This window comes from Lissotriton vulgaris, chromosome 8 (genome assembly GCF_964263255.1).
Source record: "Lissotriton vulgaris chromosome 8, aLisVul1.2, whole genome shotgun sequence".
In the NCBI taxonomy this organism is placed as follows: Eukaryota; Metazoa; Chordata; class Amphibia; order Caudata; family Salamandridae; genus Lissotriton; species Lissotriton vulgaris.
This window is the reverse complement of record NC_141696.1, coordinates 154,111,367-154,126,687: the sequence shown is the minus strand read 5'-3', so window position 1 is coordinate 154,126,687 and position 15,321 is coordinate 154,111,367. Positions and strand designations below refer to the sequence as shown.

The following is a 15,321-nucleotide window of genomic DNA, read 5'->3' as shown; positions in this document are numbered from 1 at the left end:
CTGGAAGAGTCATGCTCTTGTATGCCCTGGCAAGACAGGCCATGCAAATATGGAAGAATGCCTAGCATCTGGTAGACAGTTGGACTCCAGCACACTTACGGCAATTTCCTCAGGGCTGTGATCAGGGGCTGCTTAGATTTGCGTATTTCACCTTATGTTGTGACATTGAAATTCCTTGTTGAATTTGCTTTAGCTAGCCAAGAGGTGGCTGTTGACTCAATTTCAAAGCAGCTTTGTTCAGTTCAAGTGGCTGGTTAATAGCACTTTCTCTTTGTACGCCTTAAAGGTCTAAAGAGTTCTTCATAGGTACTGCTCTCTATGGATTGTTCAAAGATCTGTTGGAAGTACTTATAATAGGATAAATAAATTGAGGGCATGCCTTTTCGGTACCCCACTTGCATGGCTTTCTGGCCTGTGGAAGGTTCCACAAATGCAAGTCAGGATGGCCGAGTGGTCTAAGGCGCTGCGTTCAGGTCGCAGTCTCTTCTGGAGGCGTGGGTTCAAATCCCACTTCTGACAATTGTGTGTTTACTCTACTTTTTTCTTGAGAGAGAAAAAATCTGATCATTTCCCTCACATGGGCTTATATGGTTGTCTACTTGGAAAAGTGCAGTGAGTTTTTTTCTTGCTCTAGCCACTCATGACCTAAGATGTGTGCTTTTTTTGGTTCACAATATCTTTCCCTCTCTGTAGATGATCAAGCAAATGTGGTCAGGATGGCCGAGTGGTCTAAGGCGCTGCGTTAAGGCCGCAGTCTCTCCTGGAGGCGTGGGTTCGAATCCCACTTCTGACAAAACTTTAAGTCCATTTTGTCTCTGAGTTCTTTTAGAATCTCAGCTAAAAATTGGCAGTGCATATAATATCTGAATAAGTAACAAACTTCAGTTTCAACTGCAAATTAATTTGCCCAATTCTGTCTTCAAGCTCGTATAATATTCTTCTAGCACTCGTGGTGTTTTATGTGTTTTTTGGGGGGTGCTTAAAAAGTCCCTTTTATTAATGAAATGGGTTACATTCAGTCTTGTGATATTTTTGGTTTCCAATAAGTAGATTGTTAATTTTATGTAACCTCATTTTCTAATGCTCCATTCAAGAGATGTTTCCACTATGAAATGCAGAGCAAGGGGAAAGAGCACAAGTGATAGAGCGAGTGAGTGAGAAGGGGTGTTGAGGAAGGAGAGAATGAAACAAAGACAGAGTGAGTGAACGGCAGGTAGGCCTAGAAGAGGAGACTAGAAGTGAAGGCGACATACTTTTCCCTGCTTTTGACCTCCCACCCATCCCAAACCAACCACAAACGTACCATCTATGCAACGTTGGTATGCAGAAATTCACGCCTCAGCCAGTGAGGGTAAGTCCCAGGCCAGGGGCTAGAGACCAAAAGACTGCATGTGCTCAGACGTTCCCTGCTAGGGACAGTTGATCTGAAACAAGGTCTGCTCTCTTGTATCCAGCAAGGATCTTGAAATCCTGCATGAATCCGCAAGGCACAATGACAGCATACATTTGCATAATATGCCCCACCTTCTGCCTTCCTACTTCCTGTGCAGTAGTTGTTTGTGTAGAGAGAGAGGTCGCAGGCAAGGTAATTTTGTGAGTAGGATACAGGACCCTAAATAGCTGGTGAGAGGTATGAGGTATTTTAAAAGCATAAAAATTGTACACCTGTGAAATGAAATGCTTTCACAAGTGATCTTCTGTGTTTATTGTCCTGTGCATAAAGTTGCACCTTGTGTTTGAAGGTTTAAATTATTTCAGGCTTGCATGGAGGCAGAAATTTCTGAGTGACTTTTATACATTTCTTAAGACTCTGCACTGTCAGGATGGCCGAGTGGTCTAAGGCGCTGTGTTTAGGCCGCAGTCTCCTCTGGAGGCGTGGGTTCGAATCCCACTTCTGACATGACTTTTGGAGATGTAATCTCCTTTTTCAGGTTAACATCTGATGGAAGTTGCATCTGTTGGTCTTCACCTGGGATGTGATTCCGTCCTCATCTAGTCAAGAGAGCTGGGGTTTCTCATATATTTCGGTTGTATAAAGTCTTGCTGACAAAGTGCAGTCCTTACTATATGAGCATAGGACCCATGTAAGAGCTCATCTGGAAGAGTCATGCTCTTGTATGCCCTGGCCAGACAGGCCATGCAAATATGGAAGAATGCCTAGCATCTGGTAGACAGTTGGACTCCAGCACACTTACGGCAATTTCCTCAGGGCTGTGATCAGGGGCTGCTTAGATTTGCGTATTCCACCCTATGCTGTGACATTGAAATTCCTTGTTGAATTTGCTTTAGCTAGCCAAGAGGTGGCTGTTGACTCAATGTCAAAGCAGCTTTGGGCCTTTCAAGTGGCTGGTTAATAGCACTTTCTCTTTGTACGCCTTAAAGGTCTAAAGAGTTCTTCATAGGTACTGCTCTCTATGGATTGTTCAAAGATCTGTTGGAAGTACTTATAATAGGATAAAGAAATTGAGGGCATGCCTTTTCGGTACCCCACTTGCATGGCTGTTTGGCCTGTGGAAGGTTCCACAAATGCAAGTCAGGATGGCCGAGTGGTCTAAGGCGCTGCGTTCAGGTCGCAGTCTCTTCTGGAGGCGTGGGTTCAAATCCCACTTCTGACAATTGTGTGTTTACTCTACTTTTTTCTTGAGAGAGAAAAAATCAGATCATTTCCCTCACATGGGCTTATATGGTTGTCTGCTTGGAAAAGTGCAGTGAGTTTTTTTCTTGCTCTAGCCACTCATGACCTAAGATGTGTGCTTTTTTTGGTTCACAATATCTTTCCCTCTCTGTAGATGATCAAGCAAATGTGGTCAGGATGGCCGAGTGGTCTAAGGCGCAGCGTTAAGGCCGCAGTCTCTCCTGGAGGCGTGGGTTCGAATCCCACTTCTGACAAAACTTTAAGTCCATTTTGTCTCTGAGTTCTTTTAGAATCTCAGCTAAAAATTGGCAGTGCATATAATATCTGAATAAGTAACAAACTTCAGTTTCAACTGCAAATTAATTTGCCCAATTCTGTCTTCAAGCTCGTATAATATTCTTCTAGCACTCGTGGTGTTTTATGTGTTTTTTGGGGGGTGCTTAAAAAGTCCCTTTTATTAATGAAATGGGTTACATTCAGTCTTGTGATATTTTTGGTTTCCAATAAGTAGATTGTTAATTTTATGTAACCTCATTTTCTAATGCTCCATTCAAGAGATGTTTCCACTATGAAATGCAGAGCAAGGGGAAAGAGCACAAGTGATAGAGCGAGTGAGTGAGAAGGGGTGTTGAGGAAGGAGAGAATGAAACAAAGACAGAGTGAGTGAACGGCAGGTTGGCCTAGAAGAGGAGACTAGAAGTGAAGGCGACATACTTTTCCCTGCTTTTGACCTCCCACCCATCCCAAACCGACCACAAACGTACCATCTATGCAACGTTGGTATGCAGAAATTCACGCCTCAGCCAGTGAGGGTAAGTCCCAGGCCAGGGGCTAGAGAGCAAAAGACTGCATGTGCTCAGACGTTCCCTGCTAGGGACAGTTGATCTGAAACAAGGTCTGCTCTCTTGTATCCAGCAATGATCTAGAAATCCTGCATGAATCTGCAAGGCACAATGACAGCATACATTTGCATAATATGCCCCACCTTCTGCCTTCCTACTTCCTGTGCAGTAGTTGTTTGTGTAGAGAGAGAGGTCGCAGGCAAGGTAATTTTGTGAGTAGGATACAGGACCCTAAATAGCTGGTGAGAGGTATGAGGTATTCTAAAAGCATAAAAATTGTACACCTGTGAAATGAAATGCTTTCACATGTGATCTTCTGTGTTTATTGTCCTGTGCATAAAGTTGCACCTTGTGTTTGAAGGTTTAAATTATTTCAGGCTTGCATGGAGGCAGAAATTTCTGAGTGACTTTTATACATTTCTTAAGACTCTGCACTGTGAGGATGGCCGAGTGATCTAAGGCGCTGTGTTTAGGCCGCAGTCTCCTCTGGAGGCGTGGGTTCGAATCCCACTTCTGACATGACTTTTGGAGATGTAATCTCCTTTTTCAGGTTAACATCTGATGGAAGTTGCATCTGTTGGTCTTCACCTGGGATGTGATTCCGTCCTCATCTAGTCAAGAGAGCTGGGGTTTCTCATATATTTCGGTTGTATAAAGTCTTGCTGACAAAGTGCAGTCCTTACTATATGAGCATAGGACCCATGTAAGAGCTCATCTGGAAGAGTCATGCTCTTGTATGCCCTGGCCAGACAGGCCATGCAAATATGGAAGAATGCCTAGCATCTGGTAGACAGTTGGACTCCAGCACACTTACGGCAATTTCCTCAGGGCTGTGATCAGGGACTGCTTAGATTTGCGTATTCCACCCTATGTTGTGACATTGAAATTCCTTGTTGAATTTGCTTTAGCTAGCCAAGAGGTGGCTGTTGACTCAATTTCAAAGCAGCTTTGGGCCTTTCAAGTGGCTGGTTAATAGCACTTTCTCTTTGTACGCCTTAAAGGTCTAAAGAGTTCTTCATAGGTACTGCTCTCTATGGATTGTTCAAAGATCTGTTGGAAGTACTTATAATAGGATAAATAAATTGAGGGCATGCCTTTTCGGTACCCCACTTGCATGGCTGTCTGGCCTGTGGAAGGTTCCACAAATGCAAGTCAGGATGGCCGAGTGGTCTAAGGTGCTGCGTTCAGGTCGCAGTCTCTTCTGGAGGCGTGGGTTCAAATCCCACTTCTGACAATTGTGTGTTTACTCTACTTTTTTCTTGAGAGAGAGAAAATCTGATCATTTCCCTCACATGGGCTTATATGGTTGTCTACTTGGAAAAGTGCAGTGAGTTTTTTTCTTGCTCTAGCCACTCATGACCTAAGATGTGTGCTTTTTTTGGTTCACAATATCTTTCCCTCTCTGTAGATGATCAAGCAAATGTGGTCAGGATGGCCGAGTGGTCTAAGGCGCTGCGTTAAGGCTGCAGTCTCTCCTGGAGGCGTGGTTTCGAATCCCACTTCTGACAAAACTTTAAGTCCATTTTGTCTCTGAGTTCTTTTAGAATCTCAGCTAAAAATTGGCAGTGCATATAATATCTGAATAAGTAACAAACTTCAGTTTCAACTGCAAATTAATTTGCCCAATTCTGTCTTCAAGCTCGTATAATATTCTTCTAGCACTCGTGGTGTTTTATGTTTTTTTTGGGGGGTGCTTAAAAAGTCCCTTTTATTAATGAAATGGGTTACATTCAGTCTTGTGATATTTTTGGTTTCCAATAAGTAGATTGTTAATTTTATGTAACCTCATTTTCTAATGCTCCATTCAAGAGATGTTTCCACTATGAAATGCAGAGCAAGGGGAAAGAGCACAAGTGATAGAGCGAGTGAGTGAGAAGGGGTGTTGAGGAAGGAGAGAATGAAGCAAAGACAGAGTGAGTGAACGGCAGGTATGCCTAGAAGAGGAGACTAGAAGTGAAGGCGACATACTTTTCCCTGCTTTTGACCTCCCACCCATCCCAAACCGACCACAAACGTATCATCTATGCAACGTTGGTATGCAGAAATTCACGCCTCTGCCAGTGAGGGTGAGTCCCAGGCCAGGGGCTAGAGAGCAAAAGACTGCATGTGCTCAGACATTCCCTGCTAGGGACAGTTGATCTGAAACAAGGTCTGCACTCTTGTATCCAGCAAGGATCTAGAAATCCTGCATGAATCTGCAAGGCACAATGACAGCACACATTTGCATAATATGCCCCACCTTCTGCCTTCCTACTTCCTGTGCAGTAGTTGTTTGTGTAGAGAGAGAGGTCGCAGGCAAGGTAATTTTGTGAGTCGGATACAGGACCCTAAAAAGCTTGTGAGAGGTATGAGGTATTCTAAAAGCATAAAAATTGTACACCTGTGAAATGAAATGCTTTCACATGTGATCTTCTGTGTTTATTGTCCTGTGCATAAAGTTGCACCTTGTGTTTGAAGGTTTAAATTATTTCAGGCTTGCATGGAGGCAGAAATTTCTGAGTGACTTTTATACATTTCTTAAGACTCTGCTCTGTCAGGATGGCCGAGTGGTCTAAGGCGCTGTGTATAGGCCGCAGTCTCCTCTGGAGGCGTGGGTTTGAATCCCACTTCTGACATGACTTTTGGAAATGTAATCTCCTTTTTCAGGTTAACATCTGATGGAAGTTGCATCTGTTGGTCTTCACCTGGGATGTGATTCCGTCCTCATCTAGTCAAGAGAGCTGGGGTTTCTCATATATTTCGGTTGTGTAAAGTCTTGCTGACAAAGTGCAGTCCTTACTATATGAGCATAGGACCCATGTAAGAGCTCATCTGGAAGAGTCATGCTCTTGTATGCCCTGGCCAGACAGACCATGCAAATATGGAAAAATGCCTAGCATCTGGTAGACAGTTGGACTCCAGCACACTTATGGCAATTTCCTCAGGGCTGTGATCAGGGGCTGCTTAGATTTGCGTATTCCACCCTATGTTGTGACATTGAAATTCCTTGTTGAATTTGCTTTAGCTAGCCAAGAGGTGGCTGTTGACTCAATTTCAAAGCAGCTTTGGGCCGTTCAAGTGGCTGGTTATTAGCACTTTCTCTGTGTACGCCTTAAAGGCATAAAGAGTTCTTCATAGGTACTGCTCTCTATGGATTGTTCAAAGATCTGTTGGAAGTACTTATAATAGGATAAATAAATTGAGGGCATGCCTTTTCGGTACCCCACTTGCATGGCTGTCTGGCCTGTGGAAGGTTCCACAAATGCAAGTCAGGATGGCCGAGTGGTCTAAGGCGCTGCGTTCAGGTCGCAGTCTCTTCTGGAGGTGTGGGTTCAAATTCCACTTCTGACAATTGTGTGTTTACTCTACTTTTTTCTTGAGAGAGAAAAAATCTGATCATTTCCCTCACATGGGCTTATATGGTTGTCTACTTGGAAAAGTGCAGTGAGTTTTTTTCTTGCTCTAGCCACTCATGACCTAAGATGTGTGCTTTTTTTGGTTCACAATATCTTTCCCTCTCTGTAGATGATCAAGCAACGTGTGGTCAGGATGGCCGAGTGGTCTAAGGCGCTGCGTTAAGGCCGCAGTCTCTCCTGGAGGCGTGGGTTCGAATCCCACTTCTGACAAAACTTTATGTCCATTTTGTCTCGGAGTTCTTTTAGAATCTCAGCTAAAAATTGGCAGTGCATATAATATCTGAATAAGTAACAAACTTCAGTTTCAACTGCAAATTAATTTGCCCAATTCTGTCTTCAAGCTCGTATAATATTCTTCTAGCACTCGTGCTGTTTTATGTGTTTTTTGGGGGGTGCTTAAAAAGTCCCTTTTATTAATGAAATGGGTTACATTCAGTCTTGTGAAATTTTTGGTTTCCAATAAGTAGATTGTTAATTTTATGTAACCTCATTTTCTAATGCTCCATTCAAGAGATGTTTCCACTATGAAATGCAGGGCAAGGGGAAAGAGCACAAGTGATAGAGCGAGTGAGTGAGAAGGGGTGTTGAGGATGGAGAGAATGAAACAAAGACAGAGTGAGTGAACGGCAGGTAGGCCTAGAAGAGGAGACTAGAAGTGAAGGCGACATACTTTTCCCTGCTTTTGACCTCCCACCCATCCCAAACCGACCACAAACGTACCATCTATGCAACGTTGGTATGCAGAAATTCAGGCCTCAGCCAGTGAGGGGGAGTCCCAGGCCAGGGGCTAGAGAGCAAAAGACTGCATGTGCTCAGACGTTCCCTGCTAGGGACATTTGATCTGAAACAAGGTCTGCACTCTTGTATCCAGCAAGGATCTAGAAATCCTGCATGAATCTGCAAGGCACAATGACAGCATACATTTGCATATATGCCCCACCTTCTGCCTTCCTACTTCCTGTGCAGTAGTTGTTTGTGTAGAGAGAGAGGTCGCAGGCAAGGTAATTTTGTGAGTAGGATACAGGACCCTAAATAGCTGGTGAGAGGTATGAGGTATTCTAAAAGCATAAAAATTGTACACCTGTGAAATGAAATGCTTTCACATGTGATCTTCTGTGTTTATTGACCTGTGCATAAAGTTGCACCTTGTGTTTGAAGGTTTAAATTATTTCAGGCTTGCATGGAGGCAGAAATTTCTGAGTGACTTTTATACATTTCTTAAGACTCTGCACTGTCAGGATGGCCGAGTGGTCTAAGGAGCTGTGTTTAGGCCGCAGTTTCCTCTGGAGGCGTGGGTTCAAATCCCACTTCTGACATGACTTTTGGAGATGTAATCTCCTTTTTCAGGTTAACATCTGATGGAAGTTGCATCTGTTGGTCTTCACCTGGGATGTGATTCCGTCCTCATCTAGTCAAGAGAGCTGGGGTTTCTCATATATTTCGGTTGTATAAAGTCTTGCTGACAAAGTGCAGTCCTTACTATATGAGCATAGGACCCATGTAAGAGCTCATCTGGAAGAGTCATGCTCTTGTATGCCCTGGCCAGACAGGCCATGCAAATATGGAAGAATGCCTAGCATCTGGTAGACAGTTGGACTCCAGCACACTTACGGCAATTTCCTCAGGGCTGTGATCAGGGGCTGCTTAGATTTGCGTATTCCACCCTATGTTGTGACATTGAAATTCCTTGTTGAATTTGCTTTAGCTAGCCAAGAGGTGGCTGTTGACTCAATTTCAAAGCAGCTTTGGGCCTTTCAAGTGGCTGGTTAATAGCACTTTCTCTTTGTACGCCTTAAAGGTCTAAAGAGTTCTTCATAGGTACTGCTCTCTATGGATTGTTCAAAGATCTGTTGGAAGTACTTATAATAGGATAAATAAATTGAGGGCATGCCTTTTCGGTACCCCACTTGCATGGCTGTCTGGCCTGTGGAAGGTTCCACAAATGCAAGTCAGGATGGCCGAGTGGTCTAAGGCGCTGCGTTCAGGTCGCAGTCTCTTCTGGAGGCGTGGGTTCAAATCCCACTTCTGACAATTGTGTGTTTACTCTACTTTTTTCTTGAGAGAGAAAAAATCTGATCATTTCCCTCACATGGGCTTATATGGTTGTCTACTTGGAAAAGTGCAGTGAGTTTTTTTCTTGCTCTAGCCACTCATGACCTAAGATGTGTGCTTTTTTTGGTTCACAATATCTTTCCCTCTCTGTAGATGATCAAGCAAATGTGGTCAGGATGGCCGAGTGGTCTAAGGCGCTGCGTTAAGGCCGCAGTCTCTCCTGGAGGCGTGGGTTCGAATCCCACTTCTGACAAAACTTTAAGTCCATTTTGTCTCTGAGTTCTTTTAGAATCTCAGCTAAAAATTGGCAGTGCATATAATATCTGAATAAGTAACAAACTTCAGTTTCAACTGCAAATTAATTTGCCCAATTCTGTCTTCAAGCTCGTATAATATTCTTCTAGCACTCGTGGTGTTTTATGTGTTTTTTGGGGGGTGCTTAAAAAGTCCCTTTTATTAATGAAATGGGTTACATTCAGTCTTGTGATATTTTTGGTTTCCAATAAGTAGATTGTTAATTTTATGTAACCTCATTTTCTAATGCTCCATTCAAGAGATGTTTCCACTATGAAATGCAGAGCAAGGGGAAAGAGCACAAGTGATAGAGCGAGTGAGTGAGAAGGGGTGTTGAGGAAGGAGAGAATGAAACAAAGACAGAGTGAGTGAACGGCAGGTAGGCCTAGAAGAGGAGACTAGAAGTGAAGGCGACATACTTTTCCCTGCTTTTGACCTCCCACCCATCCCAAACCGACCACAAACGTACCATCTATGCAACGTTGGTATGCAGAAATTCACGCCTCAGCCAGTGAGGGTAAGTCCCAGGCCAGGGGCTAGAGAGCAAAAGACTGCATGTGCTCAGACGTTCCCTGCTAGGGACAGTTGATCTGAAACAAGGTCTGCTCTCTTGTATCCAGCAAGGATCTAGAAATCCTGCATGAATCTGCAAGGCACAATGACAGCATACATTTGCATAATATGCCCCACCTTCTGCCTTCCTACTTCCTGTGCAGTAGTTGTTTGTGTAGAGAGAGAGGTCGCAGGCAAGGTAATTTTGTGAGTAGGATACAGGACCCTAAATAGCTGGTGAGAGGTATGAGGTATTCTAAAAGCATAAAAATTGTACACCTGTGAAATGAAATGCTTTCACATGTGATCTTCTGTGTTTATTGTCCTGTGCATAAAGTTGCACCTTGTGTTTGAAGGTTTAAATTATTTCAGGCTTGCATGGAGGCAGAAATTTCTGAGTGACTTTTATACATTTCTTAAGACTCTGCACTGTCAGGATGGCCGAGTGGTCTAAGGCGCTGTGTTTAGGCCGCAGTCTCCTCTGGAGGCGTGGGTTCGAATCCCACTTCTGACATGACTTTTGGAGATGTAATCTCCTTTTTCAGGTTAACATCTGATGGAAGTTGCATCTGTTGGTCTTCACCTGGGATGTGATTCCGTCCTCATCTAGTCAAGAGAGCTGGGGTTTCTCATATATTTCGGTTGTATAAAGTCTTGCTGACAAAGTGCAGTCCTTACTATATGAGCATAGGACCCATGTAAGAGCTCATCTGGAAGAGTCATGCTCTTGTATGCCCTGGCCAGACAGGCCATGCAAATATGGAAGAATGCCTAGCATCTGGTAGACAGTTGGACTCCAGCACACTTACGGCAATTTCCTCAGGGCTGTGATCAGGGGCTGCTTAGATTTGCGTATTCCACCCTATGTTGTGACATTGAAATTCCTTGTTGAATTTGCTTTAGCTAACCAAGAGGTGGCTGTTGACTCAATTTCAAAGCAGCTTTGGGCCTTTCAAGTGGCGGTTAATAGCACTTTCTCTTTGTACGCCTTAAAGGTCTAAAGAGTTCTTCATAGGTACTGCTCTCTATGGATTGTTCAAAGATCTGTTGGAAGTACTTATAATAGGATAAATAAATTGAGGGCATGCCTTTTCGGTACCCCACTTGCATGGCTGTCTGGCCTGTGGAAGGTTTCACAAATGCAAGTCAGGATGGCCGAGTGGTCTAAGGCGCTGCGTTCAGGTCGAGTCTCTGCTGAAGGCGTGGGTTCAAATCCCACTTCTGACAATTGTGTGTTTACTCTACTTTTTTCTTGGGAGAGAAAAAATCAGATCATTTCCCTCACATGGGCTTATATGGTTGTCTACTTGGAAAAGTGCAGTGAGTTTTTTTCTTGCTCTAGCCACTCATGACCTAAGATGTGTGCTTTTTTTGGTTCACAATATCTTTCCCTCTCTGTAGATGATCAAGCAACGTGTGGTCAGGATGGCCGAGTGGTCTAAGGCGCTGCGTTAAGGCCGCAGTCTCTCCTGGAGGCGTGGGTTCGAATCCCACTTCTGACAAAACTTTATGTCGATTTTTTGTCTCTGAGTTCTTTTAGAATCTCAGCTAAAAATTGGCAGTGCATAAAATATCTGAATAAGTAACAAACTTCAGTTTCAACTGCAAATTAATTTGCCCAATTCTGTCTTCAAGCTCGTATAATATTCTTCTAGCACTCGTGGTGTTTTATGTGTTTTTTGGGGGGTGCTTAAAAAGTCCCTTTTATTAATGAAATGGGTTACATTCAGTCTTGTGATATTTTTGGTTTCCAATAAGTAGATTGTTAATTTTATGTAACCTCATTTTCTAATGCTCCATTCAAGAGATGTTTCCACTATGAAATGCAGAGCAAGGGGAAAGAGCACAAGTGATAGAGTGAGTGAGTGAGAAGGGGTGTTGAGGAAGGAGAGAATGAAACAAAGACAGAGTGAGTGAACGGCAGGTAGGCCTAGAAGAGGAGACTAGAAGTGAAGGCGACATACTTTTCATTGCTTTTGACCTCCCACCCATCCCAAACCGACCACAAACGTACCATCTATGCAACGTTGGTATGCAGAAATTCACGCCTCAGCCAGTGAGGGTGAGTCCCAGGCCAGGGGCTAGAGAGCAAAAGACTGCATGTGCTCAGACGTTCCCTGCTAGGGACAGTTGATCTGAAACAAGGTCTGCTCTCTTGTATCCAGCAAGGATCTAGAAATCCTGCATGAATCTGCAAGGCACAATGACAGCATACATTTGCATAATATGCCCCACCTTCTGCCTTCCTACTTCCTGTGCAGTAGTTGTTTGTGTAGAGAGAGAGGTCGCAGGCAAGGTAATTTTGTGAGTAGGATACAGGACCCTAAATAGCTGGTGAGAGGTATGAGGTATTCTAAAAGCATAAAAATTGTACACCTGTGAAATGAAATGCTTTCACATGTGATCTTCTGTGTTTATTGTCCTGTGCATAAAGTTGCACCTTGTGTTTGAAGGTTTAAATTATTTTAGGCTTGCATGGAGGCAGAAATTTCTGAGTGACTTTTATACATTTCTTAAGACTCTGCACTGTCAGGATGGCCGAGTGGTCTAAGGCGCTGTGTTTAGGCTGCAGTCTCCTCTGGAGACGTGGGTTCGAATCCCACTTCTGACATGACTTTTGGAGATGTAATGTCCTTTTTCAGGTTAACATCTGATGGAAGTTGCATCTGTTGGTCTTCACCTGGGATGTGATTCCGTCCTCATCTAGTCAAGAGAGCTGAGGTTTCTCATATATTTCGGTTGTATAAAGTCTTGCTGACAAAGTGCAGTCCTTACTATAAGAGCATAGGACCCATGTAAGAGCTCATCTGGAAGAGTCATGCTCTTGTATGCCCTGGCCAGACAGGCCATGCAAATATGGAAGAATGCCTAGCATCTGGTAGACAGTTGGACTCCAGCACACTTACGGCAATTTCCTCAGGGCTGTGATCAGGGGCTGCTTAGATTTGCGTATTCCACCCTATGTTGTGACATTGAAATTCCTTGTTGAATTTGCTTTAGCTAGCCAAGAGGTGGCTGTTGACTCAATTTCAAAGCAGCTTTGGGCCGTTCAAGTGGCTGGTTAATAGCACTTTCTCTTTGTACGCCTTAAAGGTCTAAAGAGTTCTTCATAGGTACTGCTCTCTATGGATTGTTCAAAGATCTGTTGGAAGTACTTATAATAGGATAAATAAATTGAGGGCATGCCTTTTCGGTACCCCACTTGCATGGCTGTCTGGCCTGTGGAAGGTTCCACAAATGCAAGTCAGGATGGCAGAGTGGTCTAAGGCGCTGCGTTCATGTCGCAGTCTCTTCTGGAGGCGTGGGTTCAAATCCCACTTCAGACAATTGTGTGGTTACTCTACTTTTTTCTTGAGAGAGAAAAAATCAGATCATTTCCCTCACATGGGCTTATATGGTTGTCTACTTGGAAAAGTGCAGTGAGTTTTTTTCTTGCTCTAGCCACTCATGACCTAAGATGTGTGCTTTTTTTGGTTCACAATATCTTTCCCTCTCTGTAGATGATCAAGCAAATGTGGTCAGGATGGCCGAGTGGTTTAAGGCGCTGCGTTAAGGCCGCAGTCTCTCCTGGAGGCGTGGGTTCGAATCCCACTTCTGAAAAAACTTTAAGTCCATTTTGTCTCTGAGTTCTTTTAGAATCTCAGCTAAAAATTGGCAGTGCATATAATATCTGAATAAGTAACAAACTTCAGTTTCAACTGCAAATTAATTTGCCCAATTCTGTCTTCAAAATCGTATAATATTCTTCTAGCACTCGTGGTGTTTTATGTGTTTTTTGGGGGGTGCTTAAAAAGTCCCTTTTATTAATGAAATGAGTTACATTCAGTCTTGTGATATTTTTGGTTTCCAATAAGTAGATTGTTAATTTTATGTAACCTCATTTTCTAATGCTCCATTCAAGAGATGTTTCCACTATGAAATGCAGAGCAAGGGGAAAGAGCACAAGTGATAGAGCGAGTGAGTGAGAAGGGGTGTTGAGGAAGGAGAGAATGAAACAAAGACAGAGTGAGTGAACGGCAGGTATGCCTAGAAGAGGAGACTAGAAGTGAAGGCGACATACTTTTCCCTGCTTTTGACCTCCCACCCATCCCAAACCGACCACAAACGTATCATCTATGCAACGTTGGTATGCAGAAATTCACGCCTCTGCCAGTGAGGGTGAGTCCCAGGCCAGGGGCTAGAGAGCAAAAGACTGCATGTGCTCAGACATTCCCTGCTAGGGACAGTTGATCTGAAACAAGGTCTGCACTCTTGTATCCAGCAAGGATCTAGAAATCCTGCATGAATCTGCAAGGCACAATGACAGCACACATTTGCATAATATGCCCCACCTTCTGCCTTCCTACTTCCTGTGCAGTAGTTGTTTGTGTAGAGAGAGAGGTCGCAGGCAAGGTAATTTTGTGAGTCGGATACAGGACCCTAAAAAGCTTGTGAGAGGTATGAGGTATTCTAAAAGCATAAAAATTGTACACCTGTGAAATGAAATGCTTTCACATGTGATCTTCTGTGTTTATTGTCCTGTGCATAAAGTTGCACCTTGTGTTTGAAGGTTTAAATTATTTCAGGCTTGCATGGAGGCAGAAATTTCTGAGTGACTTTTATACATTTCTTAAGACTCTGCTCTGTCAGGATGGCCGAGTGGTCTAAGGCGCTGTGTATAGGCCGCAGTCTCCTCTGGAGGCGTGGGTTTGAATCCCACTTCTGACATGACTTTTGGAAATGTAATCTCCTTTTTCAGGTTAACATCTGATGGAAGTTGCATCTGTTGGTCTTCACCTGGGATGTGATTCCGTCCTCATCTAGTCAAGAGAGCTGGGGTTTCTCATATATTTCGGTTGTGTAAAGTCTTGCTGACAAAGTGCAGTCCTTACTATATGAGCATAGGACCCATGTAAGAGCTCATCTGGAAGAGTCATGCTCTTGTATGCCCTGGCCAGACAGGCCATGCAAATATGGAAAAATGCCTAGCATCTGGTAGACAGTTGGACTCCAGCACACTTATGGCAATTTCCTCAGGGCTGTGATCAGGGGCTGCTTAGATTTGCGTATTCCACCCTATGTTGTGACATTGAAATTCCTTGTTGAATTTGCTTTAGCTAGCCAAGAGGTGGCTGTTGACTCAATTTCAAAGCAGCTTTGGGCCGTTCAAGTGGCTGGTTATTAGCACTTTCTCTTTGTACGCCTTAAAGGCATAAAGAGTTCTTCATAGGTACTGCTCTGTATGGATTGTTCAAAGATCTGTTGGAAGTACTTATAATAGGATAAATAAATTGAGGGCATGCTTTTTCGGTACCCCACTTGCATGGCTGTCTGGCCTGTGGAAGGTTCTATAAATGCAAGTCAGGATGGCCGAGTGGTCTAAGGCGCTGCGTTCAGGTCGCAGTCTCTTCTGGAGGCGTGGGTTCAAATCCCACTTCTGACAATTGTGTGTTTACTCTACTTTTTTCTTGGGAGAGAAAAAATCAGATCATTTCCCTCACATGGGCTTATATGGTTGTCTACTTGGAAAAGTGTAGTGAGTTTTTTTCTTGCTCTAGCCACTCATGACCTA

General features: G+C 43.6%; 13 non-coding genes across 13 annotated transcripts; all 13 read left to right on the top strand.

The window, feature by feature from the left end:
* Nucleotides 1-436: 436 nt before the first annotated feature.
* TRNAL-CAG (transfer RNA leucine (anticodon CAG)) lies at nucleotides 437-519 on the top strand. Its single transcript has one exon. It is a non-coding gene; the product is annotated as a tRNA-Leu (tRNA).
* Nucleotides 520-710: 191 nt separating this feature from the next.
* TRNAL-AAG (transfer RNA leucine (anticodon AAG)) lies at nucleotides 711-793 on the top strand. The gene has a single exon. It is a non-coding gene; the product is annotated as a tRNA-Leu (tRNA).
* Nucleotides 794-1,817: 1,024 nt separating this feature from the next.
* Nucleotides 1,818-1,900, top strand: TRNAL-UAG (transfer RNA leucine (anticodon UAG)). Its single transcript has one exon. It is a non-coding gene; the product is annotated as a tRNA-Leu (tRNA).
* Nucleotides 1,901-2,532: 632 nt separating this feature from the next.
* TRNAL-CAG (transfer RNA leucine (anticodon CAG)) lies at nucleotides 2,533-2,615 on the top strand. The gene has a single exon. It is a non-coding gene; the product is annotated as a tRNA-Leu (tRNA).
* Nucleotides 2,616-4,628: 2,013 nt separating this feature from the next.
* On the top strand, nucleotides 4,629-4,711 carry TRNAL-CAG (transfer RNA leucine (anticodon CAG)). Its single transcript has one exon. It is a non-coding gene; the product is annotated as a tRNA-Leu (tRNA).
* Nucleotides 4,712-6,999: 2,288 nt separating this feature from the next.
* On the top strand, nucleotides 7,000-7,082 carry TRNAL-AAG (transfer RNA leucine (anticodon AAG)). The gene has a single exon. It is a non-coding gene; the product is annotated as a tRNA-Leu (tRNA).
* A 1,738-nt stretch (nucleotides 7,083-8,820) lies between these two features.
* Nucleotides 8,821-8,903, top strand: TRNAL-CAG (transfer RNA leucine (anticodon CAG)). The gene has a single exon. It is a non-coding gene; the product is annotated as a tRNA-Leu (tRNA).
* A 191-nt stretch (nucleotides 8,904-9,094) lies between these two features.
* TRNAL-AAG (transfer RNA leucine (anticodon AAG)) lies at nucleotides 9,095-9,177 on the top strand. Its single transcript has one exon. It is a non-coding gene; the product is annotated as a tRNA-Leu (tRNA).
* Nucleotides 9,178-10,201: 1,024 nt separating this feature from the next.
* On the top strand, nucleotides 10,202-10,284 carry TRNAL-UAG (transfer RNA leucine (anticodon UAG)). The gene has a single exon. It is a non-coding gene; the product is annotated as a tRNA-Leu (tRNA).
* Nucleotides 10,285-11,189: 905 nt separating this feature from the next.
* On the top strand, nucleotides 11,190-11,272 carry TRNAL-AAG (transfer RNA leucine (anticodon AAG)). The gene has a single exon. It is a non-coding gene; the product is annotated as a tRNA-Leu (tRNA).
* A 1,026-nt stretch (nucleotides 11,273-12,298) lies between these two features.
* Nucleotides 12,299-12,381, top strand: TRNAL-UAG (transfer RNA leucine (anticodon UAG)). The gene has a single exon. It is a non-coding gene; the product is annotated as a tRNA-Leu (tRNA).
* Nucleotides 12,382-13,013: 632 nt separating this feature from the next.
* TRNAM-CAU (transfer RNA methionine (anticodon CAU)) lies at nucleotides 13,014-13,096 on the top strand. The gene has a single exon. It is a non-coding gene; the product is annotated as a tRNA-Met (tRNA).
* A 2,013-nt stretch (nucleotides 13,097-15,109) lies between these two features.
* On the top strand, nucleotides 15,110-15,192 carry TRNAL-CAG (transfer RNA leucine (anticodon CAG)). Its single transcript has one exon. It is a non-coding gene; the product is annotated as a tRNA-Leu (tRNA).
* Nucleotides 15,193-15,321: the final 129 nt, after the last annotated feature.